At 37.8% G+C, this 8,601-nt stretch overlaps 1 pseudogene; it reads left to right on the top strand.

Annotated features, from left to right (window-relative positions):
- Positions 1 to 1,407: 1,407 nt before the first annotated feature.
- LOC139719703 (uncharacterized) lies at positions 1,408 to 8,081 on the top strand (annotated as a pseudogene).
- Positions 8,082 to 8,601: the final 520 nt, after the last annotated feature.

Raw genomic sequence — 8,601 nt, 5'->3', positions numbered from 1 at the left:
AGCAACTTATGTGAAGTTATTTGTCAAAAGAGAGTCCTGCAGGTAAACTTTAACATAGAAAAGAGAGTCTTGCACATACTCTTTGATATATGACCTCAAATGACCTTTGACATCATCACATGACCTCTGACAACACCATAACATGAAAATACCCCCTAGTGCTTCTATCACCCAAGTGTGGCTGCCATTGCTGTAACAGTTGCCAAGTTATGCATCATAAGAGAGTCTTGCAGGTAAACTTTAACATTTGTGACGGACGACGGACGACAGACGGACGACGGACGACGGACGGACGACGGACGGACGATGGACGGACGACGGACGACGGACGGACGCCATTTGGATCCCTTAGTCTCGCCTTCATCTCCGGTGGGCGAGACAAAAAGTGTCAAGAAGCTGTTATGGCAGGTACCAATTATTCATTTAAAAAAAAAAGTATAATATGGAGTATGACACAATAAAAATGACGAAAAATGTCTTGCCCAGGCTACTTCCTTGGACATGACACACACTATGTTCAATCATGTGCAATACCAATGATTTTTCTAGTGAGTGGCATTTCTTACGGGTTCCAAGCACTGTTACTTGCTAGTCGATCAGGGATCAATAAGCTAGTTTAGAGTTCCACTTTGAGCATGAGCAGAAAAAGGTCATCTGTCAAATTTGAGTTTTTAGCCGCCCTACAATGTAGGTCTAAGGTAAAAAGTCACAGCTCATATATCCGTCAAGATATCTGTGTGTTAACTTGAGAGATACTGGACAGATTTTGATAATTCTTGTTTATGGATAGGTTACATCACACTGAAATACTGGTCAAGTTCAAATTTAAAGTCTGTATGGGAAAGGACAAAGGGCACAGCCAATTATCTATGCATGTGACTGTATGGTTAACCCCATATTAACTTGAAAACATATTAAATGGATCGTGATATTTGTATGTTTAGGCTCATCACATTAAAATACAGGGTGTGATAATCACATCTAGCAATGTCATCTGTGTCTAAAGGACACATGATATGTCTTTTTATGCCTCCGCCTGGAAGTGGAGCCGGAGCCATTATGTTTTGGGATTAAATTGTTCATTCGTCCATCCGTCCGTCCGTCCGTCCAAATTAATTGTGTGGACTGCGCAACTAAAAAGTCATTTGAGGCATCCCAATGAAACTTGGCATGTTGATGTATGAGTAGGCAAAGTTGTGCCTATCAACTTTTGGGTGCACATGCTCATGGTCAAAGGTCAAAGGTCAAAAATTGAGGTCAAATTCTCAAAATATCACTATTTCCTCCCTAAATCTATGCAATGCCTGAAGGTGTTTTCTTGAAACTAAGTGTATACATGTATTACCCAGTAAAGATTCTCCCGAGAAAGTTTGGCCTGACAGTGAGTCTCTTGGGAATGTTAGGGACATGGGGTCAAGGGTCAAAGGTCAGATAAAAAGTTTCAATAATTTTATTATTTAAAACTGAAATTATACTTTTCTCCATGCCTTGGAAATTATTCATTGCATAAACTTATGAAATGGTTAAAGGTCCAGTTAAAATCCTCAAATCCCCAAACACGTACTCTCTTATAGTATACCATCAATCCAATTAAACCTAGCTCAAGGAAAGTGAACGCTCAACACATTTGTGACAAACATGTCATTTTAATATCTTGCTCATTATGGGAAACTTTTCACACATTGTCACGATGTACTATAGACCTGTTAGGAGAAGCATGCATTATGGCAGAGATAGCCAGTAGCCATGGCGACACTTCTAGTTTTTTTTTTGTATCATGCTAATTGGTGTTGTTATAATTATTATATTATATTGGATGGCTATGAATGGGATACCAGGGGATATTGCATGAGTTAGGGCCAATATTGCACGAATCGAAGATGAGTGCAATATTGACCCTAACGAGTGCAATATTCCCTGGTTTTCCATGAATCAAGGCCATCCAATATAATTATTATCATCTATACAATCAAGCAGAGCAAGCATAACCTGCACAAAATTACCCGCCTTCTACTCGTCTTTGAAGTTGACTCGGCAGTCCCATCCCAGCGCTGAAAAGGGGAAGCCCCTAAAACTGCGTATGAAACAAACAAGTAGCAAGATGTTTGCGCGCTTGGGAAAAATGTATACAAAATGACGCGCACTAGTAGCAAGCGTTTGCGCATTCAGCAAGCGCTCACGCAATAAACGAGACATAGCACTGTTGAGACATCACCTACAACTTTTTTTTTCTTTCTTTTTTCCCCCAGTAAATTTATGTACCTTCATTGTACTTTTTCATAATTATTTATTTTTCTTTTTCTTTCTTTCTTTCTTTATTTATTATATATATATATATATATATTTGTTTGTTTGTTTGTTTGTTTGTTGTTGTTTTTTTGTCGATATGTAATCTCAAATGTATAATTCACATGGTTATCTCCAATACCCTGATTGGGTGACATGAGATAAATAAAATTGTCATTGTCATTGTCATTGTCATTGTCACCTCGGTGCAAATAGTTTTACCATCTCCCTCTGCAGCAGTCGATATTTGTATATTATTGCAGGTTCTTCATAGATATGCCACTACGCTTCCAGATACTTTTTATCTTCAGATGTACAACTGCGGACGAGACTATGTGCTCTGCTGGTGGAACTTGATGTCTTTAAAAAGGTAAGATTATAATATGACAAGGAGAATTTCAATTTGTTAAGTAATGGCTTTTATCATTCCCCTTAGGAAGGAAAAAAATGATAGCAAAAAAAAAATGATTGTAGAATACTGGAGAAAATGTACGTTTTTCTTTCATTTTATTCTTTTTAAATCAATGATGTATTTTCCCATCCAAAAATTCACTTTACCAAGGTACATATTAACCCGAAGTTTTGTTTGTTAACCTGCAAATGAAATTGGTATCACCAATTTTTATCGATGACATTCAATCATGCATGAGGCAATCAAAAGCATTTCATTTGTGCATATTTCGTTCAGAAAAATTATGAAATACAACACATTTGTTGACAATCAAATCTAGTTTCCTAAAGCTGTACACTTTTCATTCAGAGGTACCACCAAAATATATTGTTGCGGGAAAATGAGTGTTGCTGCACTGACTACTGGGGGTGGCAGGATGTTTACCGAGCGGGAATGATACCCCCAATAGAAAGGCACATTTTCCGCAATGGAAGAGAGATAATTAGTAAGATATAAGATGCATCAGGTACATTCACACAATTCATTCACCATTACGATGAGAGGGCTGCAACACAGTTCAATCGGAAGAGCGTATGTTCCGGGCAAAAACTGTTATTTTATTGGCAGATATACTTCTCGTTGACAAACGTACATGATCAAAATGAGTTATGACAGGACTTGTGTAATTACTCTAACAGCATGACATGACGACTTTCGGTAAAGTCCTTAGATTCAAGAAGTCGCTCCTCTTCAGAAGTAAAGTTCTCTCTATTCACGAAGTCCCAAAAAGTTAAGTCCCTTGCTTAGACAGAGCAATCGATATTTATACCTCTATGCTCAGTGTATTTCTTTAAACTTACAAAAGTATTCAGGCAATTCAAATTATGTGGAAACTGTGAGAAACATAGAATATTTGGGGTGCATACCTTGCTATTAAGTAAAACATAGACTTCTTTAGCGGACTATACACGACATAAAATTCCAAACGATGTAATGCGAGGAATGGACAGAGTTTACGGAATGTGCAAGGAATGTGTACTTTATCAGAGATTCAGTCTAGAACGGAAACCCACTTGTTTTGGAATGTGCCCTGCTCGGTATTTTATGAGGTAAAGTTATGCCAAAAATCCTAGGAGGAGAAACCCTAGAAAGTGTCAACATGGAGGGGTGTGCTTGGCACGTGCGGAATGTAAACATTGACCCCACGGGAGTTCGCTGCGGAGGGTGAGTGGTTTTCATCTACAACAAGGCACATAATTATTGTTCTACATGGTCAGTGCAGGGAGGTGGGTCCCTGGTCAGTGGTTTCCTGCTTATCCATATTCGTAACAATACGTATATTGGTTGTGAGGGCAAAGAATGAGAAGAAAAGAATTTGTAGAGGAAGAGGAAATTTTAGTTACTGCAGCTATGACAGCACCATTTTTTGATATATTCATTTTTGCTTTTGTTTCATTTTTAGGTGAAACTTTGCTTTCTGATGAAGGAGCATACACATGAAGCCATCGATCAGCTCATCAGCCGCATATCAACCCATACATCAAAGCACAACATACCGACATTGTCTTCATTGCTATCACACATTCCAAAGTCATACAGCAAGCCAAATACTACTGCTGAGAGGAAACACACCATCTTCAACATAAGGGACTGGTTACAAACACACATCAACAGGCCATCACATCACAGTCTTCCACACCAGTTCAAGATTACCAAAGTAGACGGAAAGGCTGTCATTCAAACAAAAAAGTGGAGTAATTGATAGTCCCGAATGGCAGGCAACAACGGGCTGCAGCCATATCCTTTCAGGAAACCCCTCTGGCATTCCACAAGCTGTCCAACGGAAGTTGGAGGAGCTGCACATCACCCGTCTCTACAGAGATATGTCCAAGTACCGCTCCTACCTTGCTGAACCAGAGCATCAGGAATGGATGGAACTTCTTGGCTCCTTGGAAGCAGATGATAGTTGGTAAGTATTATAGGAAACGAACTTCAGATAAAAAGCAGCCAAGAAAGAATGTTTTGTCAGTTGCTCTAAAAAATTTGTCAGCATAAATCCTGGTAATTTATGCATATGTTAAATAGGTAGCATGCTTCTCATTCCTAAATAAAGATTCTAAAATGCCAATTTTTGGTTGAATGACCCTTTGTATTGATATTTGCTATAAATTGTATATTCCTATGTATTTTCTTGCATTTGAAGCATTTTGTGTACAGTGCACTTCCATCAAACGAGCATAGTTATAACAAAATTCCTGTTATAAAGAAGGAAAAAGTCAGGTCTCCAAATATTCAACTGCACATCTTTGTGTGTTTTACTGTTCAGCTATAACAAAATGTTGTTTGTATAACTAAAGTAAAACTGCTGGTCACAAATGTTCAGGAATGTTCAGTTCAGGAATGGGAGTGCACTGTATTCCTTTAATTCGTAGACTCATTCTGTTTATTCTGTGTGCTTATGAAAAAAAAAACCCGAAGGAGATTGTTCTGCCCCCTCAATTATTCTGGTCACAGGCATATTTCTAGTGGCCACTACGAATTATGCATAAGGACTTATTATTATGTGTCTGATTGTGAAATTGTCTTTGAGACAGAGTTGTAGCAAAATGTGTATGATTAATGTTTACAATTGTTAATATCTTCACAGATGGTTCACACCCCCATTGGATACTGCGGGATATTTTAATGGCCAAGGACTCTACACAGACAGATCAGCGTAGGGAACCCCATTCCGACGTCAGCATGGTCAGTGTGTCCAGTGATGAGCAAGACCCCATCCCTCCAGTGAGTTTCAGTTTACGGTGAAGTCTCAATCATGAATAGCAGAAATACGTTATAATGCATTAACCATTTATAAGCATTTATTCAACGACCGAACTTAATTCACAGCAGATTAGATTATGTCTTTTAAAAGTTTATGAGATGTAGTCCCGGTAACATTCCAGCCTGATAGATTTAAGTGTAAATCATCTTTTGAAGGATGAATCTCTGTAACATTTCTCCTTTAAAGGGATGGTAGGCCTACAGTTTCAGTTGAGATTGGGCTTTAGGTTTTCAATTTTTTGATGATGTTTTTTTTTTTTATATAGATAATGTGAAAACTCTTATGAAATATGAAAGAGATCATAATTCTTAGACAAATTCAAAGTTTATTTGGTGAAGATTCGGTTTTGAATGGCTGAGCTATCCAAACCAAAGCAATCCTAATAAATGGTAAGACCCACCTATTATTGGAATCAATTTGCTTTACTTTGTTCATAAAGTGGTTTCTAAGTATCTTGCAGAAAATTAAAAGCTGAATCCATATCTCGACTAATACTATACCATTTCTTTAAAATGAGAACATGTCAACAATTTTACAAATAATGGGCAATTCTAATTTGATTTGGTATCGTAGGAAAAGAAACTGAGGTACGGGTCAAGTTAGCATTCTAAATCCACTGGCAAAAACTCATTGCCCACTTTGCCAAGACTACCATTCAAAGCTATGATGATTTGAAAAAAAAAATAGTAAAGTTACCCCAGCAAAACACTGAAAGTCTCATTAAAATTAGATTTTAAAAAAGTTATACTAATAGTTTCTGCTTCACCAGTTAATGTGAGAGATATGTACATGTTTACATGCAAAGTACCTTATATCAACTATTTAGCTTAGTGTAGGAGACCAACTACAGAGGTATTGATTTTTTTAGTAACAATTCAAAAAATATTGGACAGATTTCATCGATTTTTGGTGTATTGATAAATTGCACTAACATACAGGTCAAGTTTGAATCCGAAATTTCGCAGGTTAGCACTCAAAGGTCACAGTTCAAAATTTACCAGAATGTGTGTTCATTCCTTGCAATAGCAGCTGGACTTTGATGAATCTTTGGTATTTAGACACAACACAATTAAATACAAAGCTTACTAACCACATCCAGCAGGGATTTCTGTATCCTGTGGTATATGGACAGATGACATGTCAGGCTACTTTTACCTTATCTTTAAATATTTTTATATTTTTCTTACATTTGCTCATGTTAGGATGTTCAGTACATTGTGTGGGTGCTGTTCGTTATTCCGAAGGTTCGCTATTCCAAAGGTTCGTTGTTCCGAAGGGTCGTTAATCCGAAACACGCAAATTCCCTATACCTAGAAGTTCGTTAATGAAAAAGGGTTCGTTGATCCGAAAGTTTGTAGCGTTATTCCGAAGGTTCGTTATTCCGAAGATTGGTTAATCCGAAAATGAAATTTTGAACAATGAACCTTCGGAATAAAGAGCCTTCGAAATAACGAACCTTCGGAATAACGAGCTGTAACCCATTTGTGTATCCACATTTGTGACCCTGCACCTCAAAACAAACAAAAAGTCGCCAGACATGAATTTTTAGTTAAGACCATATTCTGAAAGAGCAGACTTTAACCTTTAAAATGATGTATAACTCAAATCAAATGGACTCTCCTAACCTATCTAAATATTGGAAAGAAAGCACAAACTCAGGAAAAGTGTGAACTGAGAAAAGAGGCTCTGAAGTACAGTGTCTATTCAAGCGCTTAATCTTTACCAAACCGTGCTGGCTGTGCGATGAATGGGACAAAAAACAGGAAGTAAACCACCAGAGTAACAACAATGAAGGGATTATCAGATTAAACTGAAATTAAGCATGCCTCATTAACACATTCTGTCCATAATTAATGCTAACTTTCAAAGCAGTAACACTATCTTTACAAACGTTATTAGAGCTGAAAGTGAAGAGTGTGGACAAGGTTTTTCAGAAATGAAAAAGGAATTCTAAAGACACACCTAATCACACTATTTTACCAATAATGATCGACATAAACTGCTAAAAAAACACACTTTCCTGCCCGTTTTATGATACAAAATTTTAGCATAATGTAAAAGAAGACCCGCTCTTTCAGAAAATATGAAAAAGTCAAGTTCGGCTAGGTTGACCCATTTCACTTATTTTCAGTTCTCACGCAAAATCAGTGTGTGCGACTTTATGTTCGTTTTGAGGTGCACTGTCACATTTGTAAATCTTCTTTGAGTTGTTTCTTCTGTGAAATATTAGGTCAACCTGGGGCGCAAGATTGGCAAGAGGAGACAGGCTGTGACTCCTGAGGTTGGAAAAAGATGGTAGCAGTCTTCCTAGAAGACTTCCAGATTGAATGGCCCCAAGTTGGAAAGATAACTGCAATTCACAATGCTACAGTAAATGTCAATTCGTTTACAGGCACCACAACTTCACACTGGGATGAACTCAACAGGCCGGGACGAAACGGACAAAGTGAAGCATTCATCTCCACTCTTCCAAAGACATCATTTTTAACAGGCTCGTTCAATTTGACAGGACATGGTAGATTACCACAAGGAATTCAACGGCAGTTAAGAGAAAAACGGGAAGAACTGTTCAATCAGTGAACATTCAGATTTTTGGACTTAGGCATGCGTTGTGACTTTGACACTTGTTTTTCATAGATTCAGCCTCAATACTATACAGGCGGTTTGATAGTATACAAATATTGAATGGTCGTGAGTGTGATGGTACAAGATGTCGCACAAGGTGAACAGCCTCGACCACTTGGTGTTTACAGTCGTCGGATGAAGAGGTTGGGTGGTATAAAGGAAAGTGATATGGTCGTGGGGGAGATGTTTATAGTTATGAGGTATAATGATAGATCGTCGCAGCTAGAGATAGGCTTGTGAAGATTCATATGGTACATTCGAGTCGTCTATCGTAGTTGTTCATACCAAAAACTATGATGTCATCCGATATGATTCTCACACATTCCAAGCCTTGTGAGGCTTGCTGCATCGCATACTAGTATATGTATTTGGCGCCTTTGAATGTTTCAGCAGATAAATGGCGCTACATAAATGCTGTTTCATCATCATCATCATCATCATCATCATATCTCGCTACCAGACGATATTTCAATAA

This window comes from Diadema antillarum, unplaced genomic scaffold (genome assembly GCF_040938485.1).
Source record: "Diadema antillarum isolate AM-2024a unplaced genomic scaffold, OU_Dant_1.0 scf00000114, whole genome shotgun sequence".
NCBI lineage: Eukaryota > Metazoa > Echinodermata > Echinoidea > Diadematoida > Diadematidae > Diadema > Diadema antillarum.
Note: the sequence above shows the minus strand (reverse complement) of the source record. Positions and strands in the feature narration are given on the sequence as shown.